Source organism: Lepus europaeus, chromosome 10 (assembly GCF_033115175.1).
Source record: "Lepus europaeus isolate LE1 chromosome 10, mLepTim1.pri, whole genome shotgun sequence".
Classification (NCBI taxonomy): domain Eukaryota; kingdom Metazoa; phylum Chordata; class Mammalia; order Lagomorpha; family Leporidae; genus Lepus; species Lepus europaeus.
Window position 1 is genome coordinate 12,331,397 of NC_084836.1, and position 25,382 is coordinate 12,356,778.

Genomic DNA, 25,382 nt, shown 5'->3' on the forward strand with positions numbered 1-25,382 from the left:
CTCTTTTTTCTTTTCTTTACTTGATTTTTTTTTTAATTAAAAAAAATTTTTTTTTTTTTTTTGCCAGGCAGAGATAGAGAGAGAGAGAGAAAGAAAGAAAAAGAAAGGTCTTCCTTCCGTTGGTTCACTCCCCTAATGGCCGCCACGGCCGGCACTGCACCTATCCAAAGCCAGGAGCCAGGTGCTTCCTCCCGGTCTCCCATGCAGGTGCAGGGACCCAAGTGCTTGGGCCATCCTCCACTGCCCTCCCGGGCCACAGCAGAGAGCTGGACTGGAAGAGGAGCAACTGGGACTAGTACCCGGTGCCCCAACCAGGACTAGAACCTGGGCTGCCGGCACCGCAGGAGGAGGATTAGCCTAGTGAGCCACAGCACCGGCCTTCTTTAATTGATTTCTTACCACGGCAGATTTGTCTTTCAGTTCTTCTTCTTCTTGTTTTTTTTTTTTTTTTTTTTTTTTTTTTAAGATTTTTTTTTTTTGTTGAACGAGAAGGGAGAGATAGATCTTCCATCCACTGGTTCACTTCCCAGTGACTGCAGTGAAACGAGGGTCCTGGAGCTCCATCCTGATGTCCCACAGGGGTGGCAGGGGCCCAAGTGTTTGGGCCACCCTCCACTGCCTTCCTAGGCACATTAGCGGGGAACTGCATTGGAAGCAGAGCAGCTGGGACTCGAAGCGGTTCTCTCATGGGCTGCTGACATCATGGGCGCTGCGTGACAGCAGGCCTCTGTCTTCAGTTCCCAGCTCAGCATTTATGTGATTCCAGCAGTCATTCCTTGTCACTGTCCCCAGCGCATGGGTGGTGTCCCTTGTCTGGACTTTGATTTTGGCTCCTGTAATGCTATGAAGCAGGTGTCATTGTTTCCCTCATCTCACAGACGAGGCACAGGCTGCATGAGGGTACGGGCCTTGGCCAGGGGGAGGTACAGCACAGAAGCCAGGTGCAGACCCAGCTCTTCTGCCTCCGGAGAGGGGCTCCTGATGCCCCTGCTCTTGCGATGCGAGTCCGTGCTCTGAACAAAGGGGTCCTCATTTTTTCCTGGCAACAGCGGACTTTTCTCTGGCGCTAGATGATCCTGTCTCTGATGGAACTGAGAAAGCATTTCTGGCCTGGCAGTCACCACCCTGGATGGAGAGTGGGGACTTCTAGCCCGAGGAGCCACACAAGTGGAAATACGGGTGCCAGTCACCATAGACCGATTTCCAAGATGATCTGATTCATCATTGTTAGTGGCTGGAGTTTCATCTGTAAATGCCAACTATCCAGGAGGAAGAGTAAACCAGTACATGGAGTGGTCAGTTATGGCTTAAGACAGCTTAACCTGGAAAAAAGTTACCTTAGCTAAAACTACTGGGCCGGCAATGTGGCACTGTGGCACAGTGGATTAAGCCACATGTGATGCCGGCATCCCACGTGGGTGCAAGTTCAAGTCCTGGATGCTTCATATCTGATCCAGCTCCCTGCTAAAGTGCCTGGGAAAGCAGCAGAAGATGGCCCAAGTGTTTGGGCCCCTGCACCCACAAGGGAGACCTGGATGAGGCTCCTGGCTTTGGCTTGGCCCAGCCCTGGCTGTTGTAGCCATTTAGGTGGAAAACCTCTCTCTCTCTCTTTCACATACACACACACACACACACACATCTTCCTCTCTTTCTCTGTAACTCTGACTTTCAAATAAGTAAATACATCTTAAAAAAAATAAAACTACCAATTAGATGACAAAGGATCTCTACCTGGTGTGCGGTGTCCCGCTGTGTATGCTGGCTTGTGTGTTTTAACAATGACTGTGACTCAGGGGACCCAAACCATAATTGATGTGCTTCCAGTCACCAGAGATGGTTCCCTGCATTTATTTCCCAGAGAAAGGGGTTGGGGGAGGATTTTCAGCCAGAGGTTGGGGTGGGGGTGGGTCCTGCATTTTAATATGGTTCTTGGAGGGCCTGGAGAGATTTCCCTCATTCTCTTTATTGTCCTAGGGAAGCGGAGGAAGGCTGGGACCTTTCTTTAAAATCAGCTGCGTCCACTTCCTAAACGATCATCCTAACCACCAGTCCGTCCAGTGGTGGTAGGCGGAGCCGTTCTCTGCGCTGTGTCCTTTCCCCCTGCACCAGTGCTGTCCATCCCCTTCCTCCTTTGTAAATGACACTAAGAGTGAGAGAATAGATGGGACACGAAGCACTGAGCTCCTTAGCCCACCTCAGCCCTCAGTGATGTCACCGCTCTCTCAGGATGGACTGGCTCTGTGAAGGGGAGATTCTGAGAAGAAACACAAGCCAGTTAACCACAGTGGAGGCAGTTTAGGTGCCTTCCAATGAGAAGCTGTCATTGTCGCCATCCGCAGATCTTTATTATACACCTGCTGTGAGTGCAACTGCAGTGCGAGGCAAATTCCTGAAGGCAGCAGAGCCTGTGCTGTGAAAACGTAATTTAAATTTCACTCTGGCCCAGCGGTCGAAACATGCAGGGGACCAAGGCTCCTGGCTCTTCTCCGTCCTGCTGTTGCCTCTACTCCCCGTTCAGAGTCCAGCAGGTTAGCAGCTCTACTTGCTGACTGGCCGGGTGCAGGCTGCCTACCTGTGATGCACAGTGCAACACCCATGCTCTCTGTCCACCCCTCCCCGGCCCCCGTTGCTGAGACCCTGAGTCCTGTTGGTGTCCTCCACTTCTCCACCTGTTCCTCTCTCTGTCTGGTGACCGCACATGGAGCCGTGTCGGGGTTTCCTGGTGATTTTTCCAGAGCTGCTGGAGGGCAATGTGTGACTCGGGCTGTTGCCCAGGGGCTGCTCAGCCCCACTGCCGGCAGACTCCGGCCTCACTGAGTACTCCCCTCTGTTCTTACCTTGAGGAGTCCCCTGACCCATCTGACCCCGACTGCCCCAAGAGGGCGTGCATGCCCAGGGAAGAGCCGTGTCTGTAAGGTGAGGCTGTAGCCCTGCTGATGCAGTGTCTGCAGATCCTCCTGTTCCCTTCAAGGCAGCATCTGCTGTTGCATTCTTCACTCTGCAGGGCTGTACCCAACAGGACAACGGTAGCAGTTAAAGCTCTGGGGTCAGACTGCCTGGGGTTGTGTCTTAGCGTGTGCTTCTACTGGTTGGATGACTTGGGACACATGTCTCCACTCCCCTGGACTTCAATTTCCACGTCTCTAAAATGGCACACCATTGCACGTGTAGCAAGCATTTGCTCCAACCTTTATTTTCTGAAATACGGAGGATGCAACTCCTGTTTAAAACCTCTGTCCTTTCTTTCCCTGACCTGCTGATCTTTTCTTTCTGCTTGGTCTTGTTTCTGCTCATAGCACTTGGTGGTGGGCAACACACATTATGTCCTGTGTCGGCCTTCAGAATTTTAGGACATATTTAAATAAAGGCAGGGAATGTTCAAGAGTGGGACATCGGGGGCCAGTGCCGTGGCTCACTTGGTTAATCCTTCACCTGTGGCGCCAGCATCCCATATGGGTGCTGGGTTCTAGTCCCGGTTGTTCCTCTTCCAGTCCAACTCTCTACTGTGGCCCGGGAGGGCAGTGGAGGATGACACAAGCGCTCGGGCCCCTGCACCTGCATGGGAGACCGGGAAGAAGCACCTGGCTCCTGACTTTGGATCGGCGCAGCTCCTGCCGTGGTGGCCATTTGGGGAGTGAATCAATGGAAGGAAGACCTTTCTCTCTGTCTCTCTCACTGTTTATAACTCTGTCAAATTAAAAAAAAAAAAAAAAAAGGGACATGACACAGCAAAGTATTTTAATGTAAAGTAGAACCCTGGAAAGAGATCCATCCCGTCTGAGTGCAGAATCTCCCATTCTGCCCTTTTTCCTATCCTTCCCCTGTTCCTCTTGAACCCTCGGCTCCAGCTGTTTGCAGTGTCTGGGAACGCCCTGGCTGCACCTTGCCCTTGCGCAGCCCTGGCCTTAGCATAGAGAGAGCGCTCTTCTCTCTCTTGCCTTGCTTCTCCTTGTTCACCTGTGGGACGAAGATGCATCTCATGGCAACCCTTGGCCCTCTTGTGTACACCACGTTCTAGCACAGTGCCTTGTACGCAGTAGGGCACAATCAGTGATGTGTGAACTACTTCCTAAACCGAGTATTTGGAACCATCTGCTATCAAAGGTCTTTTCCAGCTCTGTGGTTTGTTGCTTTGGAAATTTCTAACAAGTTTAGCAAGTCTTCTGAGAAAGACTTCATAGAGCACTTCCCTTGTGCTCTGGTGATGCCCCTTTGTCAAGATAATGACCTCCTGTTGAAATGTGCCCTGGTCTTCAAAGGGTCTTTGCTGTGTCCCTCTCTCATTGATAGGACCTCCTGCTGGACTGGGGTCTTCCCATTTGCCAAAAGGGTCATTCTACTCCAGTCAAGCCAGTGCTGCTGCAATGCCATTAATTTCACAGAGGCGTGCATGGTTTCGTTCCTCTGCTCCAGAGAATCACATGGGCTCCTGGTGCCCACAGTATCAGTCTAAATCCCTCAGTCCAAACAAGGGCCTCTGTGGTCCTCCAGGAATGCCCTGAACCCTGCCGCTGTCGCCCCCCTCCTGGCGCCAGCCCGTCTCCATGTGGTCCCTTTTCCCTTGACACAGACTGTATGGCTTGTAGGTCTTTGATGGGTGCCACTGTTATTTCTGATCCACCCAGCACCTTGATGGGTTCATACCCATGCACATAGCTGTTGTCCAGAGCCCACCTGAAGGCTTCCAGTTTTAATTTCTCATTTGATCCTTCGTTGCACTGAAATTCGTAGTCTGTTCTCTTCTAAGAAGCCTTTATTGTTTAAAACCTTATCCCTGGACTGATTACTGAACTATTCTTCAAAGGCCTAACACTTATTAATACAATTTGTTATTACATTACTCTGCATTCTTGAATATTTTTTATCTCCCTGAATTGCTTGTCAGTGCTCTGCTGTTATGAGCTATTGTCTTCTGCTTCTTTGGAAACTGCCCAGGGTGGTTTTTTGTTAGTGTAGACATTTGGTGAATGAGATTGGCATTTTCTAAGTAGAAACGTAGACAACAGGGGCACTGGAGTTAATAATGATGGTGAAGTTTTTCCCTTTTCTCCACCTGGCAAAGGTCTGATGAGAGAGTAAAGGATGTCAAATTAGTGTGGGCATTAATTATAAGGGGAGAGCTTAATTGGCTTCAGGAACTTTGCATCATTCTGTAAAGGGAACAGTCCATTACTCTCAAGGGATGCTCGTTATCACTGCTTAGTTCTAGTTGGTGATGCCGCCCTGACGTACTGGCTGGGTGGTACCAGGTGACACTGCAGAGAAGAAGGGCCCTGGTTTGGGTCTGAAATCCTCAGCTGCTGAGCAGTGTTCCCACCGTGTCCGCTCCTGGAGCAGAATCTTGGAACCTAAAGATGGGAAAGGCCTTTTCAGATTCCCGCCATCACTCTGTATATCCATGCATCCATGCATCCATCCATCCGTCCATCCATCCGTCGCTCCCTCCCTGGTGATCAGGAAACCACTCGTGTGCAAGGTTCTGTACTGAGCATCACCAGGAGATCTCGTTGAGGAGCACAGGTATGGATCGAATGGGGCTCACTGAAGATCTTTGTGATCCTGCAGTTGAATGGCCCTTTCATGAAGCATTTTATACACCTTTCTTAAAAAGTGGCGAGATTTAAGAAGTTGCGAATTAAAGAATTTAAATAGAGACTGAGTAGCTCGGCGTCACGGAGTGGCCCGGTGGTACCTTAGCTGGCCTTACAGAGGGGACTGAGGTGCCATGGTGGGGTTTTGCTGCTGCCTGTGCATGGTGTGGTTTCCATCCAAGGGGCAGTCTTGGTGTGCTCAGAACAAATGGCCGCTTGGGGGTACAGCTGGACAGATCCTGACATGTGTCCGGTGCTCTCTCCAGGCCTGCCGCCCTCTGCTCTGTGACTTCACCTGCCTGGACCTCAGCAGCCTGGTCTCTGAATCGGCTCTGACGCAGCTACCCCACAGCTCCAGGGCAGCTTTGCAGAGGGGCAGGTCCATGGTGTCAGGGTTTTGGGGATCTGGGCTAGATCCCCGACTCTGCCGCATGGCACTGGGGTGGGTCTGTGAAGGCGGAGATGGCTGCTGTGGCCTGGGTTACAAACGCTCTGCCCCTTCGTGTTCATGAATTGAAGTCCTAACCCCAAGTTCGCTGCAGCGTGAGTGTGTTGGGAGGTAGGGTCGTCACAGAGGTTGCTGGGTTAGAATCCGGTCTCTAGGACGGGCCCTCTTACAGTGTAGCTGGAATACCTACCAGGAGAGGAGTTGAGGACACGGGTGTGCTTAGGGGAAGACACAGTGAGAGGACGGCCAAGGGCAGCTCAAGGAGAGAAGATGTCAATCCTGCTGACACCTTCAACTTGGACCTGCTGCCTCCAGACCTGGGAGAAATGAACCTCTGTTGTTTAAGCTGCCTGGCGATGGTCCTTTGTGATGGTATCCCCTGCAGATAACGTGACTGTCACCTGAGGGGGAGAGGCAGCACTCGGAGGCAGGTGAAATCTGTGTCTTGGTGTGTGGCACGTGGGAGGGAACCCTGTCTCCACTCTGGTCTCTGGGTACATGTTTGCCACCATGGCCACTTGCATGGTGCTCTTTCCCTGTGGGCGGGCTCAGTGCCTGGTGCACAGTCTTGGATGTCAAATATTCGTTTTTTGTTTTTTTTTTAAGATTTATTTATTTATTTATTTGAAAGTCAGAGTTACACAGAGAGAGAAGGAGAGCCAGAGAGAGAGAGAGAGGTCTTCCATCCGCTGGTCACTTCCCAGTTGGCTGCAGCGGCCGGAGCTGTGCCAATCTGAAGCCAGGAGCCAGGAGCTTCTTCCTGGTCTCCCATGCTGGTGCAGGGGCCCAAGGACTTGGGCCATCTTCTACTGCTTTCCCAGGCCAAAGCAGAGAGCTGGATCGGAAGTAGAGCAGCCGGGACTAGAACTGGCGCCCATATGGGATGCTGGCACTGCACTACACCACAGCGCCAACCCCTTTTGTTTTGTTTTAACGGCCTCTCCACTGAGTGTCAGCTCCCTTTCTCCGTCTGTGGAGACCTGACAGGTGACAGTGCCCAGCTCGGTAGAAAGCTCACCTCTCCTCCCGCCCACGTACCTGATGTCTTTTTGCGAGCTCAGCACCCTACAGAACTGTCCAGGGACATTCCTCAAGGCTCCTCGTGGGTGCTCTCTGGGGCAGCAGCATTCTCTGTGCCTCAGACGATGTCATCTTGGCTGGGTGTCACCGCCTCTCTCCGAGACCCTGGCTCAGTCTGGTCAGCACGTATGCCCACGTGTCCACTGGCCGGGTCTCTGGGTGGCGATTCAGCAGGCATTTCCATGGCTAAGTACACATTGGTGCTGTCCTTGTCTGTGCTCTGGCTTGTTTGGCTCCACTCCCTGTTGTCGATAATGATGGGGGTACTCACCCCCAAGGCCCTTTCAGAACCATGGCGATTACAGCAGTGACATCAGCCACTGGGGCGTGTGGGTCGCCAGTGGGAGGCAGCTCCATCTGGAAATTAAAAAGAGATACAAAATCCTCTTCTTTCACTTCTGCTGGACTTATCTGCGGCCTTGCAGGTAGACAGAGCCAAGTGGGGAATGTACAGAGTGACCCAGTGCTTCCTAATGCAGCTTGGGTTCTTCCGTCCGTCCTCCATCCCTCCCTCGCTTCTCTCTCTCTCTCTCTCTCTCATTCTTTCCTTTTTTTTTTTTTTAAATCCTTTGATTCTAAAGAGCTGGGAGAAGGCAGTGAGGCTGGCTGGCTACCCAGAGTCACTGGGTACAGAGAGAGGCTCCTGATGCATGTGTGCCTGGAGTCCAGTGTGCTGGAGAGACCTTGGCCGTGCCTGGCCAACGTGGCCGTGAGCCCCAGCAGGAGCAGTTCTGTCCCTGCTTTGAGCAGTCAGCACCTGCAGACTTCCTAAGTTACCAGGCAAAGAGGAGCCTTGGCCAGGCTTATGGATTTTACTGTGTGTGGTTTGGGTGTTTTTCCTGCTCACCTGCACACTCCCTGTATGTTACTGATGGGTACGTAGGAAAATGACAGCTACCCTGCTTATGCCAGAGAGCGGGCAGGGGCCCCGGGGAGGGGGGGCGGGGGGATCCCGCAGCAGCCGATGGATCTGGCCAAGGTCAGGGCGGTGAACGGAGGGGGAGCCAGGCTGATTGCTGCTTCCTCCTCGCATTCTTTATCAACCATAGCATTGCTCAGCTCCGGCTGGTCTCATGCCATCTCCTGGAGATGACAGAATCCTCTATAGTGAGGGATTTTGTTTTAAAGATAAAAATATTTTATTTTTATTTATTTGAAAGAGTTACAGAGAGAGGTAGAGACAGAGAGAGAGGTCTTCCATCCGCTGGTTCACTCCCCAGATGACCACAACGGCCGGAGCTGCACCGATCCAAAGCCTGGAGCCAGGATCATCTTCTGGGTCTCCCACATGGATGCAGGGGCCCAAGGACTTGGGCCATCTTCCACCGCTATCCCAGGCCATAGCAGAGAGCTGGGTCAGAAGAGGAACAGCTGGGACTATAACCAGTGCCTATATGGGATGCTGGCGCTTTGGGCCAGGGCGTTAACCCGCTGCGCCACAGCGCCGGCCCCATGGGGCAATGACTTCTTTTTAGGCTGCTGTCATCTTGCAGTGGTCCTGGGATGGGAGCTGCTAGCGGGAGAAGCTGGCATGGCAGAAACAGGCCCATCCAGAGAATTCCATCCTGTGCATTTTGCAAAAAAAGAACTTCTAAGATGGGAGTTTAGCTATGCAAATGACCCGGGGCCCTGGTATCTTCTGTCTTGGTTTGCTGAATCATTTCCGTTCTTAAAAGCTGTTCAGTCTGTCTTGACAAGAATCTGCCCTAGTTCCTCCAGGGGAGAACCTGAAAAGACGTGTGGAGGTTTCTCCTTTAATGATTGCGTTCGCCTTCACAGGGCCAAGGCTGACTTGGCCCAGGTCACTCACGCAGGTGTGGATGGGCGGCCCTGGCACCTGCGGCTCCTGTCCCGGCCTGCGGCTCCTGTCCCGGCCTGCGGCGCCTGCCCCGGCCTGCGGCTCCTGTCCTGGCCTGCGGCTCCTGTCCCGGCCTGCGGCGCCTGCCCCGGCCTGTGGCTCCTGTCCCGGCCTGCGGCTCATGCCCCGGCCTGCAGCTCCTTTCCTGGCCTGCGGATCCTGTCCCGACCTGCGGCTCCTGTCCCGGCCTGCGGCTCCTGTCCCGGCCTGCGGCTCCTGCCCCGTCCTGCGGCTCCGGCCCCGGCCTGCGGCTCCTGTCCCGGCCTGCAGCTCCTGTCCCGACCTGCGGCGCCTGCCCCGGCCTGCGGCTCCTGTCCCGGCCTGCGGCTCCTGCCCCGGCCTGCGGCTCCTGTCCCGGCCTGCGGCTCCTGCCCCGGCCTGCGGCGCCTGTCCCGGCCTGCGCTCTCCCCCTTTGCCGAGCCGTGCTGCTGCTTTCTAGGAGCTCTCACCTTTCCTCCCCTCCACTGCCGTGGGTGCCCACGGAAGGGAGCCTCCCCTCCTCCCTCTGAGCCCCTGGAGGCGGCCGCTGGCAGCCTGCACTAGGATGTGGGCTGAGCCTTGCCATCCGCGCTTGCTATAACGGGAAGCAGCGCTAAGAAGAGAGCTATGGGGGTTTGCATGCAACCAGTCTCATGGCGCTGAGATCCACGCAGCTCTGATCACGCCACACACCGCCAGCACACCGCATGGAAGACACGCCAATGTGCAGCGTGGGCTTGTCCTGCCACCCTCTGGAGGGCCGTCCGCTGTCGCCGTCCCCCTGGTGTGGGATTAACTCCTGGGGCAGCCCTGTGTTGATGCTTATATCCAGGGATCATCCTGGGACTCCTGCTAGGGAAGGGGTGGGTGTCTCTTCACTGAGCTCCATTCATTGCATCTGTAAACCAAGCATGCAACTGCTGGCGTGCAGATTTGTAGAAGTTAAGATAATGGATGAGCGCAGAGCACTATGTGCAATGCCTTGCACATGCTAAGTGCTCACTGGTAGGAAGGTCAGTGTTCTCAGCGCATTGTGGTCATTCCTGCTTCCTTGACTTGCACGGATGCCATGGTGGAAACAAGACACTGTCCAGGCTAAGACCTGCCTGTGGTCCCCTGTAACAGGTGAAAGCTGTTGGCATAGCCGCGGGATAACTCAAAGAGCTGAATAATTCAGCAGCTGCAGAGGACCTGGAAGATTCCGGACGTAGATTCTTTGGCCAATCCTGTCTCAGAATGCACTATCCTGGGCAAGTCTCTGTTTCACGTGATTTCACTATTAACCATCAAACGAGGCTACCTGAGCGTTGTACACTGTTGTATGGTAATGAAAAAGAGAATGCAAGGCAAATGCCTGCTCAGGGCTAGGGTATAAGGGAGGGGGCGAGGCCCTCAGTGGCTGTTGTATCTGACTTGCTGCTGACCACAGCAACCACCATCGCTCTTCCAGGAGAGCGAGCGCTAGTCCATCACAAGCAATGGACACGTGCATGGCCCGTCGCTCTGCCCGTTAACCCAAAGTGAGAACTCTGTTGGTGCCCTGTGCTGTTGGTCCTGCCCTGTCCCCCTCCACGGAGCCCTCTGTGGCCTCAGGAATTGTGGACATCTCGAGGAGGGGAAGGTGAGCGATGACGAAATTCCTGGCCTGCTGTGTGGCCGAGGGCCGGGGGCCCTGCCCAGGTTGCACAGCCACCGGGTGTCCGTGCCAGCGTCTGTCCCTCGGGCACTCCAGCCAGGGCACTGCCTTGGGACCTCTGTTGTGCCTGTCCGGTAGCCTCGGGGTCTAGCGGCAGTGCCAGAGCACACCCAGCTTGTTCAAATCCGGGGTTGCTTGGATGCACCTGAGCGATCCCTTTGGCGGCAAGCGACACTGGGCCAGGGGCGTGGCTGGCAGGTGGGATGTGAGGCTGAGAGCAGGGAGGAAGGGCCAAGACTTTGACCCCTGAAAGCTTTTTCTGTAGTGGACAGCCACAAGGCTGAGGTCCTGGAGACCTGAGGCAGGTGAATGGCTGTCTTTGCGTGGGCCTCCCTGATGCCGAGGGTCTTGTCCTGCCCAGGAGGATGGTGGGAGACCACCGTGAGGGGGGGTCTTCACAATACCCGGGGACTCAGTGTGCTCAGGGAGTGTTGATTGCCTTCTCATCTCTGGATTCGGGCTAGGGTGGGGGGAGGCACTGAGTGAGGCCTGTGGCTCAGAGTATTGGGGGGCAATTCCCAGTATCCAGCACAGTCCCTGTGTACACCACGTGCACACACACACACACACACACGTGTGTATACCTGGTCATAGCTCACAGATCCATGTGTGCATCTCTGAGAACATGAGAGGGGGACATGGAGGGATGATGGGGTCACATATTCCAGTAGGTTATGCCCTCTTTTCATAATGTGATTACAATCTGTTATGAGAGAAATGGGAGTCAATAAAACGAAGAATTAGATGTGGGGTCACTCCTAAGATTGAAGACCTAAACATTTGACGATTCAGCGCTTTAGCAAGGGTGGTCTTATCCTAGCCCCTTCACCAATGTCCTCCTGCTGTGGCTTTTGTGGTGTGGCCTCACCTGCCTCCTCGGTTTCACTTTTCTTCCTCATTCCTGAAGGCCTCCCTTGACAACATGCATGTGTCATGTGTTATGGACGAGCACAGGTTTCATGGCCTCAGAGATCACATGCTGACTGTTCTGTGGGTCTGCAGGCTGGAAGTCCAAGACCAGTGCACTGGGCGGCGGGTTGTCAGCGGGGCCAGCTTCTCCGGGAGGCTTGAGGGGAGCATCCGTGTCCAGGCTGTTGTCAGCTTCAGCTGCCCTGTGCATCTCCTAGCTTCTCATCACTTCAGTCTTCTAGAGGTCCCTTGAGTCTCTGCTCCACCATTGTACCGAATCCTCTGATTCCAACCTGTCCATCTCCACACCCCCTTCCCTGTCCCACCTGTCCATCACACCCCCTTCCCTGTCCCACCTGTCCATCTCCACACCCCCTTCCTTGTCCCACCTGTCCATCAGACCCCCTTCCCTGTCCCACCTGTCCATCACACCCCCTTCCCTGTCCCACCTGTCCATCTCCACACCCCCTTCCCTGTCCCACCTGTCTATCACACCTACCTTCCCTGTCCCACCTGTCCATCACCACACCCCCTTCCTTGTCCCACCTGTCCATCACCACACCCCCTCCCCTGTCCCACCTGTCTGTCACACCCCCCTTCCCTGTCCCACCTGTCCATTACCACACCCCCTTCCCTGTCCCACCTATCTATCACACCTCCCTTCCCTGTCCCACCTGTCCATCACCACACCCCCTTCCCTGTCCCACCTGTCTGTCACATCCCCTTCCCTGTCCCACCTGTCCATTACCACACCCCCTTCCCTGTCCCACCTGTCTATCACACCTCCCTTCCCTGTCCCACCCGTCCATCACCACACCCCCTTCCCTGTCCCATCTGTCCCACCTGTCCATCACCACACCCCCTTCCCTGTCCCACCTGTCCATCACACCCCCCTTCCCTGTCCCACCTGTCCATCACCACACCCCCTTCCCTGTCCCACCTGTCCATCACCACACCCCCTTCCCTGTCCCACCTGTCCATCACACCCCCCTTCCCTGTCCCACCTGCCCATCACCACACCCCCTTCCCTACTCCCACCTGTCCATCACCACACCCCCTTCCCTGTCCCACCTGTCCATCACCACCCCCTTCCCTGTCCCACCTGTCCATCACCACACCCCCTTCCCTGTCCCACCTGTCCATCACACCCCCCTTCCCTGTCCCACCTGTCCATCACCACACCCTTCCCTGTCCCACCTGTCCATCACACCCCCCTTCCCTACTCCCACCTGTCCATCACCACACCCCCTTCCTTGTCCCACCTGTCCATCACCACACCCTTCCCTGTCCCACCTGTCCATCACCACACCCCCTTCCCTGTCCCACCTGTCCATCTCCACACCCCCTTCCCTGTCCCACCTGTCCATCACCACACCCCCCTTCCCTGTCCCACCTGTCCATCACACCCCCCTTCCCTGTCCCACCCGTCCATCACCACACCCCCTTCCCTGTCCCACCTGTCCATCACCACACCCCCTTCCCTGTCCCACCTGTCCATCACCACACCCCCTTCCCTGTCCCACCTGTCCATCTCCACACCCCCTTCCCTGTCCCACCTGTCCATCACCACACCCCCCTTCCCTGTCCCACCTGTCCATCACACCCCCCTTCCCTGTCCCACCCGTCCATCACCACACCCCCTTCCCTGTCCCACCTGTCCATCACACCCCCCTTCCCTGTCCCACCCGTCCATCACCACACCCCCTTCCCTGTCCCACCTGTCCATCACCACACCCCCTTCCCTGTCCCACCTGTCCATCACACCCCCCTTCCCTATCCCACCTGTCCATCACCACACCCCCTTCCCTGTCCCACCTGTCTATCACACCTACCTTCCCTGTCCCACCTGTCCATCACCACACCCCCTTCCTTGTCCCAACTGTCCATCACCACACCCCCTCCCCTGTCCCACCTGTCTGTCACACCCCCCTTCCCTGTCCCACCTGTCCATTACCACACCCCCTTCCCTGTCCCACCTGTCTATCACACCTCCCTTCCCTGTCCCACCTGTCCATCACCACACCCCCTTCCCTGTCCCACCTGTCCATCACACCCCCCTTCCCTGTCCCACCTGTCCATCACCACACCCCCTTCCCTGTCCCACCTATCTATCACACCTCCCTTCCCTGTCCCACCTGTCCATCACCACACCCCCTTCCCTGTCCCACCTGTCTGTCACATCCCCTTCCCTGTCCCACCTGTCCATCACACCCCCCTTCCCTGTCCCACCTGTCCATCACCACACCCCCTTCCCTATCCCACCTGTCCATCACCACACCCCCTTCCCTACTCCCACCTGTCCATCACCACACCCCCTTCCCTACTCACACCTGTCCATCACCACACCCCCTTCCCTGTCCCACCTGTCCATCACCACACCCTCTTCCCTACCCCACCTGTCCATCAAACCCCTTTGCCTGTTCCACCTGTCCATCACCACACCGCCTTCCCTACCCTACCTGTCCATCACACCCCCCTTCCCTACTCCCACCTGTCCTTCACACCCCCCTTCCCTGCTCCCATCTGTTCACCACACCCTGTTCCCTGCTCCCACCTGTCCATCACACCTCCCTTCCCTGTCCCACCTGTCCATCACACCTCCCTTCCCTACCCTACCTGTCCATCACACTCCCCTTCTCTCCTCCCACCTGTTCACCACACCCTGTTCCCTGCTCCCACCTGTCCATCACACCTCCCTTCCCTGTCCCACCTGTCCATCACACCTCCCTTCCCTACCCTACCTGTCCATCACACTCCCCTTCTCTCCTCCCACCTGTTCACCACACCCTGTTCCCTGCTCCCGCATGTCCATCACACCCCCTTCCCTGTCCCACCTGTCCATCACCACACCCCCTTCCCTGCTCCCACCTGTCCATCACCACGCCCCCCCTTCCCTCTGACTCACCCTCTGCACCTCTCTTATATAGGGACCCTGGTGATAACATCAAGCCCAGCCGGGTGAGCTAGGTACTCTCCCCATCTCAAGAGCTTTAACCACTGTCTACGAAGCCCCTTTTTCCGTAGAAGGCAGCACTCACGATCCCAGGCGTCATCACATGGACATTCAGCCCACCACGATACAGCTGCGGAGGCTGATTCCTGGTGTGTGTGTTGCCTGGGGAGTCCGTTTTCCTGCCATCGTTGCCGGGACAAGGCCTATTCGGCTCTCAGAACCCAGCCTCAGCTTCTTCCCTGCAAGGAGACTCTCCTGGGCTTCGCCTCTCCTGCCTGTCGGGTGCCTCTCTTCCTGCTTACCTGCCTCCTGGGGCCCAGGCCTCTGGGAGCATGACTCCCCAGCTGTATTCTAATTAGAGGTTTGGTCCTTGGGGACAGGGGTGTGTGGGAATCACTGTCTATCCCCTGTGATGGACTCTGGGCATTGTCTGATGGGCACCCTGAATGGGCACCTCGGCCCCACCGAGGAGAAGCCCTTGGTCCTGATCGCCGTGTCACCTTGTGGGCCCAGAATTGCCTTTCTCCTGGGAACTGCAGTCCTCTGGGCTTCAAGCTGTCAAGGTCCCGTGTTTTCCTGTCCCTTCAGCTGTCTAATTCCCTCTTTGTTGGGCTGCAATGGATTAGCCTAAGTAAAAGCGCATAGACAATTTCCTATTAACATTTATATTGCTTTTCTTTTCCCTCTCTTGGCGAGCCTCTCCAGACGTGGGGCTGCCGGTAGAAAGCATTCTTTCATCTACATAATGTCCCTGCTGGGTGCTGGAGTCCAGCTTTTTGCCAGGCTTTGGGAGAAGAGTGGGTATGATGGACTCATGAGCTCGGGGGAGAAAAAAAAAAAAAAAAAAAAGAATCAGACCTAAAGGTCAGTGCAGAAACTGCAAGTGAGGTCCAGGAAACGCAGAGTGAGTGCCCGCTCTGTGACTGCTCCCATGCCAGCTCTCAGTGTGCAGAATTAATATCTAGCGTCTATTAAGTGGTTACGACGTGCCAAACATATAATACGCGCTGCAAGCATTGTTCCAAGTGCTTTAATTTTATGATCTCCTTGACTTCTCCAACAGCCCTGTGAAATACAAGGCACCATTGGCGTTGTCAGTTTTCTAGAGGAAGCAACTGGGGCTTATCAGGTTCAAGGTCACGATGCAGTGAGTGGCAGGTGCTCCCCCCCCCCCCACTACTGCCACTCTGCCTTGTTGGTGGAGACCCCGCCCACAGATGATCATGGTCTGGAGGTCACATCCCAGCTGGTACCAAAAGGCAGAGGGAATAACGCAGACAAAGGCAGGGAGGTGTGAACGTCAGTGTTTTGTTCAGGGAACACTGAGGAGCAATGCAGGAGCGTTTAAGGCTGGAGGAAGGGTGGGCAGAGAGCCAGAGATGGGAGAGACGGAAGGCTGGACGGGACAGTAGTCAGAAGACGGTGTGCACTACCCATACCCTGGAGGTGAGGATGACGGCACGGACGGCGGCATTTCCCGGTCTGTAGTGGGCACAGGTGCCTCCCAGAATCTTAGCTGAATGCAGACTCTGGCTGATGGGCTGGGGGGGTGGCCTTGACTTTGGCTTTCTCAGGGACTCCCAGGGGAGGGAGAATGTCGAGGGGGACGCAGGTGCTGCTGGGAGGTGATGTTGTGGCGTTGCTCAGTGTTGGGCTCAGTGGCTGGGAGGGGCCGTGAGGGAGTTCTCAGGGCTGAACAGTGGATGGGGAAAGGAACTGGGGGATTGGAGCGAAAGTGGTGAAATGGAGGAGGCACCTGGAGGAACTCCATGTGCGTGAAGAGGGGGCCGATGGGAGTCTGAGGGAAAAGGAAAACGAAAGAGAAGTTTGGGTGCAAAAATGCTGAGGTCCAGGCACAGTGTTTTCATAATACGTGTTTTCCATAGGGTTTGCGAAGACCCCTCAGGGGTGTGGATTTCATGACCTGTGGTTTATCGGTTATGTGTGACAAGTGCTCAGTGACAGTGGCTTAAGCCAGAGGGATGCTTGCCTCTGTCAATCCGAGAAGTCAGCGGTCAGCAGGGTGGCAGGGGTGGTTTGCAGGTGTCACTCAGTTCCCCCAAGTCCTGTCTTTCCGCCTTGCCGACCTCGGCTCTAGGCTGCCGCACTCTGCATCCAGTGCAGCTCCGGAGCATCAGCACCCTTGGTGTGGGCCAGCAGCCCCGGAGCAGCAGGGAGAAGGCTACATGGACACGGGTCTGGGTGGGGAAGCTGGGAATGGCTTCTCTGAAATCCCCCGCTGCTGTGCCCAGCCGCCCTGGAGCCTGGGAGATGCGGTCCCTTCTCCGCGGCTTGGCTCTCCCAGATGTCGGCAGAACAAGCAGCATGGAGGTCAGTGGCATCTTTGCTGCAGGGGAGAAGCATGGTCAGGACTTTAAAGGGGAGGGCCCTAATTACTCAGGTTCCCCAGAGGGGCCTGGTGACGGCCCCTCAGGCTCAGAGGTCTCGAAATCTGTGTCCTTAGGTGTCACTAGCTCATAAATGTGTGTCCTCCATCACAGTAGATCTGTCCACATCTTTCTCCTAGTGTAGGGTGCACCTCCACTACCACCTCCTCTGGGAAGTCCACCAGGTCTCTCAGACCAGAACCAGTCCTGCATCATCATTTTCTTTCTTTCTTTCTTTCTTTCTTTCTTTCTTTCTTTCTTTCTTTCTTTCTTTCTTTCTTTCTTTCTTTCTTTCTTTCTTTCTTTCTTTTTTTATTTGACAGATAGAGTTAGACAGGGAGAGAGAGACAGACAGAGAGAAAGATCTTCATTCCCTTGGTTCACCCCCCCAATAGCCGCTGCATCCGGTGCACTGCGCTGATCTGAAGCCAGGAGCCAGGTGCTTCTCCTGGTCTCCCATGCGGGTGCAGGGGCCCAAGCACTTGGGCCATCCTCCACTGACTTCCCAGGCCACAGCAGAGAGCTGGACTGGAAGAGAAGCAACCGGGACTAGAACCTAGCACCCATATGGGATGCCGGCGCTGCAGGTGGAGGATTAACCAAGTAAGCCACAGCGCTGGCCCCAGTCCTGCATCTTTTAAACAGCAAGCGTGGTTTTGGTATACTTCAGGCAGCCCACATGTTATTCTCTTTGGTATCTCATTAAGTCTATTTATTTATTTGAAAGGCAGAGTTACAGAGAAAGAGGGACACAGAGGAGAGAGGGAATCTTCCATCTGTTGGTTCACTCCCCAGCAAGGCCCTGGGCTGGGCCAGGCTGAAGCCAGGAGCTTCTTTTGGATCTCCCATGTGAGTGGCAGAGGTCCAAGCACTTACGCCATCGTCCACTGGTTTCCCAGGCTGTTAGCAGGGAGCTGGATCAGCAGTGGAGCAGCAGGACAGGAACCAGGGCCTATGTGGGGTGCCAGCATAGCAGGTGACAGCTTTCCCCAATGCCACAGCCAACTCTCTTATTTTGTCTTTACATACGCATTTATGTTCTGTGGGAGGATGCTGGGTAAGCGTGGTGCAGGTTCTCATCTCCATGGGAGAAAGAATTCAAGGAGAACAGGATGAAGGAGAGCAGGAAGGTAAGATCCATTGAAAGGAAAAGTAGGATGGACCGGCACTGTGGCATAGCAGGTAAGGCCGCCGCCAGCGGTGCCAGCATCCCATATGGGCACAAGTTCTAGTCCTGGCTGCTCCTCTTCCGATCCAGCTCTCTGCTATGGCCTGGGATAGCAGTAGAAGATGGCCCAAGTCCTCGGGCCCCTGCACCCATGAGGGAGACCCGGAAGAAGCTCCTGGCTCTTGGTTTCGGATCTCTGCAGCTCCAGCCATTGGGGCCAATTAGAGAGTGAACCATCAGATGGAAGACCTCTCTCTCTGCCTCTCCTTCTCTCTCTGTAACTCTGACTTTCAAATAAATAAATATTAAAAAAAAAAAAAAAACAAGGAGAAGTAGGCACTCAAGAAATGAGTGTAGGCAAACTCAAAGAGAAGGAGCTGCAATTTATGTGAGTGGGGATGGACGTGGTATCTGAGGCAGGGCTTTGAGTATTTGAAGGACAGAAGTCTGGGGCGGGGCTTGAGTGCCATACGCTTAAGTGGCTTTTGTTTGGGAAGTCTCAGGGGTGTCCTGGCTTGATGGGAGTGGGTATGCTGACCATGATAACTGTATTACAGTGACATTATACTGACCTAAAGGTCCCTACAGGGAGCCAGCCTGCAGCCACCTTGGATGTATCTAGCCTGCACAAACCCTGGCAGCTGTGTCTGCACAGAAGTGTGGCTTGGGTGGTGTATCCAGGCTGCAGCTTGCATCCTGGGTGCTGGCCATGCCCTCTGCCTCTCTGTTCTGCCCCACCCTCCCCCGACTTGCCTGCATCACTTTTGCATTGAATGTGAGGAAGCCTTTGGCCCCTGGCACAGTAGGTGTCTGGTGCAGGGAGAATGCCAGGAAGTATCAGGGAAACCAGTGAGTAGGGAAATCTGAATCCAGCTGAGGGCCTGTGGAGCAGGTGTTACTCCTGGAGCCATGGTTTTCAGACTCTACTGACCATCAGGGTTCCCTGGGGCTTGTTAGATGACCCCTGTCCTGCTCTCCCACAACTTCCAGTGTACTTGGTCCTGGGGATTTCTTTTTTTTTTTTTTTTCTTTTCTTTTTTGGACAGGCAGAGTGGACAGTGAGAGAGAGAGACAGAGAGAAAGATCTTCCTTTTGCCGTTGGTTCACCCTCCAATGGCCACCGCGGCTGGTGCGCTGCAGCCTGCGCACCGCGCTAATTTGAAGGCAGGACCCAGGTGCTTCTCCTGGTCTCCCATGGGGTGCAGGACCCAAGCACTTGGGCCATCCACTGCACTCCCGGGCCATAGCAGAGAGCTGGCCTGGAAGAGGGACAACTGGGACAGGATCCGGTGCCCCGACTGGGACTAGAACCCGGTGTGCCGGCGCCGCAAGGCGGAGGATTAGCCTATTGAGCCAAGGCGCCGGGCAAGTCCTGGGGATTTCTAACAAGTCCCCAGGTGTAGCCCCTGAAAGAATGCATGCATTTGTTGCTCTGTCCCCCAGGGAACCTTCATGTCACTTAAACCAGCTCACAGGTGTGGGACTTGGGCTCAGGGAAACTCAGCCAATGAACATCTAGAGGAATATTGGCGGTCAAGGGTAGTTGGAGCCTTGTTTCCAATTTTTTTTTTTTCAAACAAATTCCTAGTTTGACCTAGTCTTAGATGCAGATTGTAAGATATATTATTGTTTTATGTAATGCCAATACATTTTAAAAGGCTTTTAATTAAACCACAACACAATGCTTTCTGATCCCTTTGAATCCCTTTGCACATCCTAAAAGAACCCTTTTAGACTTAATTAGATAAAGTTTTATAATATTTGCCCTGACGCCTGAATAGAAGGAAAACGTAAGAAAGTATGTTGGATTAGACATTACAAAACCCTCTTCAGTTTCTTAAAAGAAATTTTTATTACAGATTTATTTATTTGAACGTCAAGGTGACAGAGGGGGAAAAGACAAACAATGAGAAAAAGGGAGATATAGAGATCTTCCATCTGCTGGTTCACTCCCCAAGTGGCTGCAAGGGCTGGAGCTGCACCGGGAGCCAGCAACTCCATCCCAGTCTTCCACGTGGGTGCAGGGGCCCGAGCACTTGGGCCATGTTCTGATGCTTTTCCAGGTGCATTAGCAGGGAGCTGGATCAGAAATGGAGCAGCCGGGACTCAAACCGGCGCTCACATGGGACACCTGGGGGTGCAAGCGGCGGCTCAGCCCACGGTGCCAGCGCCTACATCTTCACTTTGAGTCTTATTCAGCGAGGCCTGCGCCCGTGGTTCCTACACTGTGCCGTATCCGCTGCCCCACAGCGAGCACGCCATGTTTCTCCTGAGAGGCAGCGAAGTCCCTGAGATGCACCTTGGAGCTGTCTGGAGCTGCCCTCCTCCTGGCACCTCTTGTGGCGCTGACACATCTGAGTCTCTGTCCCATCCTGTCCTTCCCCCCAGCCCTTTGGTTCATACTGGTTGCAAAAGTGGTCCCCCAGGGGCTGGTGCTGTGGCGTAGCAGGTAAAGCCGCCGCCTGTAATGTCGGCATCCCATATGAGCACCGGTTCGAGACCTAGCTGCTCCACTTCCGATCCAGCTCTCTGCTGGCCTGGGAAAGCAGTGGAGGATGGCCCAAGTGCTTGGGCCCCTGCACCCACGTGGGAGACCCGGAAGAAGCTCCTGACTCCTGGCTTTGGATTGACGCAGCTCTGGCCTTTGTAGCCAGTTGGGGAGTGAACCAGTGGATGGAAGACCTCTCTGCCTCTGCCTCTCTCTCTGTGAAACTCTGACTTTCAAGTAAATAAATAAATCTTAAAAAAAAAAAAGTTGTCCCCTCCGCTGTCTCTCGGATCTCCATCAAGGCCATTGACACCCACTTTTCGGGATCTCTGAATGTGCCACCTGTGGCATTTGTGGGACCACGGCCGTGTGGCCCTCTGCATCACTGAGTGCTTCTCGACCGCGGGGCCATCAGAATGTGAGAGGAACTTGTCTTAGAATCAGTAGTCCTTTAAAAACACCCCTGGTGGCCGGCACCGTGGCTCACTAGGCTAATCCTCCTCCTGTGGCACCGGTACTCAGGGTTCTAGTCCCGGTTGGGGCGCTGGTTCTATCCCGGTTGCTCCTCTTCCAGTCCAGCTCTCTGCTGTGGCCCGGGAAGGCAGTGGAGGATGGCCCAGGTGCTTGGACCCTGCACCTGCATGGGAGAACAGGAGGAAGCACCTGGCTCCTGGCTTCAGATCAGTGCAGCTCTGGCCTTTGTGGCCATTTGGGGATTGAACCAACAGAAGGAAGACTTTTCTTTCTCTCTCTCTCTCTCTCTCTCTCACTGTCTAACTCAGCCTGTCAAAAAAAAAAAAAAAACACAAAAAAACAAACAAAAAAAACACCCCCAGTGTGTGTGAAGCACACGTCTACTGTCAAGGGTTCTCCTGTAACCCACCCTACTTCCTGTTTACTCCAATGGGAGTCAGGTTTTTTTTTTTCAAGATATATTTTATTGATTTGAAAGACAGAGTTATGGAGAGAGGTAGAGACAGAGAGGTCCTCTTTCCATCCTCTGGTTCTGTCCCAAATTGGCTGCAGTGGCTAGAGCTGAGCTGATCCAAAGCCAGGAGCCAGGAGCTTGTTCTGGGTCTACCACATGGGTGCAGGGGCCCAAGGACTTAGGCCATCCTCGGCTGCCTTCTCAGGGACACCAGCAGGGAGCTAGATCAGAAGTGGAGCAGCCGGAACATGAACCAGCACCCACATGGGATGCTGGTGCCGCATAGTGGGGCCTTAACCTGCCGCACCACAGCATCAGCCCTGGGAGTCAGTTTTATAGAGGAGGATCCTGGGTTGCCCTCGAACATGTAGGCAGGCAGGCATTCCTTCACCCTTGAGTATTGATGGCAGTCATTCTGTATGCCAGTCACATTCTTGGTACTTGGGGGTATTGGAATCAACCTTTTCCTCAGGGATGGTCACAGAAATTGACATGTCAGATCACATCATGTAGGTGCTATGGGAAAAAAATGCAAATATGCATGAGGTTTCCAAGAAGGCTTTTGAGTAGCCATTAGTGTGAAGGCCGGGCATGCACCATCCAGAGGGTGGCACAAGTGCAAAGGCCCTGGGGTAGGAGTGCGCTTGTCTTGTTTGTAGAACAGTGTGGAAGCCAGTTGTGCCAGAAAAGTGGAGGCTCAAGAAAAAGTGTAATAAATGCCCCAGTGGGGGAGGTGACTGAGCTGAAATTTCTGAATCTGAGTTCCAAGTCGAAGGTTTTTCCACATGCAGGTATGTATGAGAAGCCGCTGGAGATCGCACCCATCCTTGTTGACTGCCATGAGTGTTATCTTTTAGGAACAAAATGGCGAGGCTGGTGCTGTAGCATAGTCGGTAAAGTCATCGCCTGCAGTGCCGGCATCCCATATGGGCGCTGGTTCAGGTCCTGGCTGCTCCACTTCCCGTCCCGCTCTCTGCTATGGCCTGGGAAAGCAGTAGAAGATGGCCCAAGTGCTTGGGCCCCTGCACCTGTGTGGGAGACCCGGAAGAAGCTCCTGGCTTTGGATTGGCACAACTCTGGCCATTGCAGCCATGTGGGGAGTGAACCATCGAATGGAAGACCTTTCCCTCTGTCTCTCCCTCTCACTGTCTGTAACTCTTCCTCTCAAATAAATACATAAAAATCTTTAAAATAAAAAAACAAAACAAAAGGACAAAATGTCTTAATGAATTCAGCTCCAGGCGCAAGGCCCAGCAGAAGGTGATGCTCATCGCGGGTTCCATTGTGCCTCCTGCGAGGTCCCCACAGCGTCTGACTCCTGGGCCGCAGCTTAACCAACCCAGCAAACATAACCACACGTGTGGGGTGAAAAGGAGTGAGAGCGGAATACAGACATTTTCATTCCCTGCGCGTGTTCTCAGAATAGAACACGGGGCTTTCAACTCTCTCTTCTTTGAAGAGCGTTGTCAGCACAAGGACTCCGGCAGCTCACGGAAGAAAGTGCAGGGCTGGGTTTTGATCGCAGCTCTGCCAGTAATTAGCCCCGGGACTGTACCCATTAGAGTTCAGTTGCAGACAAGAGCATGCATGAGTTTAAACAGAAAAGGGTTTATTGCTGTGAATTAAGTGCCTCACAGGATCCAGCTGGAGCTGCCGGAAGCAGCTACCAGAACCAGACCACCAAGGAGACTGTGTGTGGTTAGGAAGCCGGGGACCTCGCCGCATCTGCTGGGGGCACCTGTGATGGCAGCGTGGCCACCGCGGTTCTGGACACTTGAGAAGTTCGGGACTGGGTGCAGGTTTTCAATGTAGTTGTCTGAGAAAGAAAACAAATAAAGCTCCCTTGCTCATGCTTGCCAGGAGGCAGCAGAAGGTGGCACCAGCCTGGCCTCTGCCCCCTGCTGCTGCGCTTGCCTCTCTAATGCCACGCAGGTGTGACTGCTTGTATGCACTAAGTGCCACAGCAGGAGTCCCGGACTGGAAGGAGCTTGGAAAACGTGTATTGTGGCTCTCAGAGCATGTTGGGAAAGACTTAAGGTGAATCTGTCATAAAAGGGAGAAGAGCAGGGGTGCAAGGGGCTAAGTTGTCGAGAATCCGTACGACGTCAGCTCCAGTGTGGTTGTGCATGCCGTGTTGTGATTCGTGTCCAATTATTCGTATGTCTTGTCAGCTGCTCAGAATGTTACACAAAGAAGGGTGCCAAAAGCACTGTAGGCCAGTGAGGATGGACTTCGAAACAGCGTCCGAATGTTCCGCAGGAAGGCAGGAAAGCCCACCAGGAGATGTCACTGCTAACCCAGCACAGTGGCTAACATTCAAGGGCAAGACTGACAGCATCAAGTGCTGGCAATGGCACAGCACATCCATCACTGTCTCATGGGACCCTTGCGGAGGGAGTGGTGTGGCCCCTGGGAAGAAAGTTCTGGGGCCTCCTTGTAGAGCTGGAGAGACGCCCACCCGCTGACCCTGCCCATCTGTCTGTTGCTGTCCTCCAATCTCAAGGCACCCCAAGCTGTGCACTGATAGAGGATGGAGAAGTAGCTTGTGTTCTGTTAATGACAGCGATAACTAGAAACAGGCAGCTACCATGTGTAATGGTGCTGTTGAATCCCATTCCTTTGTGTTAGGAAGGAAAGCTTCCCCTAGAGAGAATATATTTTAGGGTTCCTACCAGCTTCAGTTCTGGGACAGGAAGAACCAAGCTGTGATGCAGCTAAGTCAGAAAAGTGGTTTCCTGGGCGGGCAGCAGGCGGTGGGGGAACGCTCTGTGTCTTGGCAGGGATTTGGGAGATGCAGGTGGGTGGTGGCATGTGTCAGAACCCCGCCGTGGGCAGTGGCATGTGTCTTTCGTCCTATGTGCTGTGTACCTGAAGTGAAAACTGTCGACACAGTGGAACCCAGTTAATCACAGCCAGGCCAAAATGCCTTGGGTGCAATTAACGTTTGAAATGCATGACAGGCTGGCCGAGGGGCAGATGTGGCAAAGCCAGTGTATTTATGTTTGTTCCTTTGTTTTAAAGATTTGCTTTTTTGTTTGATAGGCAGAGTCACAGAGAGAGCTATCTTCCAACTTTTGGTTTACTCCCCACGTGGCTGCAACAGCCAGCCCTAGGCCAGGCCGAAGCCAGGAGCCAAGAATGTCATCTGGGTCTCCAACCTGGGTGGCAGGAGCCCAAGGACTTGGGCTATGCTCCACTGCTTTCCTAGGCACATTAGCAGGGAGCTGGATTGGAAGTGGAGCAGTCGGGACTCAAACCGGTGCCCATATGGGATTTCAGTGTCTCAGGTGGCAACTTAACTCTCCCAGACAGAGTGCCGCCTCAGCATGGTACCATGTTAATAGTTAATCCATTGTTGACTGTGAAATTCTTTTGACTTTACTGCATGTTTGAAATTTTTGTTAACAAAACACTAGGGGGAAATATCTTTTAAAAAAAGAAAGAGGGCCGGCGCCGCGGCTCACTAGGCTAATCCTCCGCCTTGCGGCGCCGGCACACCGGGTTCTAGTCCCGGTCGGGGCGCCGATCCTGTCCCGGTTGCCCCTCTTCCAGGCCAGCTCTCTGCTGTGGCCAGGGAGTGCAGTGGAGGATGGCCCAAGTGCTTGGGCCCTGCACCCCATGGGAGACCAGGAGAAGCACCTGGCTCCTGCCATCGGATCAGCGCGGTGCGCCGGCCGCAGCGCGCCTACCGTGGCGGCCATTGGAGGGTGAACCAACGGCAAAGGAAGACCTTTCTCTCTGTCTCTCTCTCACTGTCCACTCTGCCTGTCAAAAATAAAAAAAAAGAGAAATGATAGGGTGGATGGACTGTATCAGGAGGTAGAGAATGCCTGTTTATGAAGTGCAAACAGGAGCCAGGTCTTTATGGGGCAAGGTGGTTTTGCTGAACTGGGTAGA

General features: G+C 54.3%; 1 protein-coding gene and 1 non-coding gene across 5 annotated transcripts in view; both read left to right on the forward strand.

Annotated features, from left to right (window-relative positions):
- The window catches only part of LARGE1 (LARGE xylosyl- and glucuronyltransferase 1), a 570,843-nt gene that overhangs the window by 197,291 nt on the left and 348,170 nt on the right, over window positions 1-25,382 (forward strand). The gene's annotated exons all lie outside the window — the stretch shown is intronic.
- On the forward strand, window positions 10,694-10,829 carry LOC133769293 (small nucleolar RNA SNORA76). The gene has a single exon (XR_009867178.1). It is a non-coding gene; the product is annotated as a small nucleolar RNA SNORA76 (small nucleolar RNA).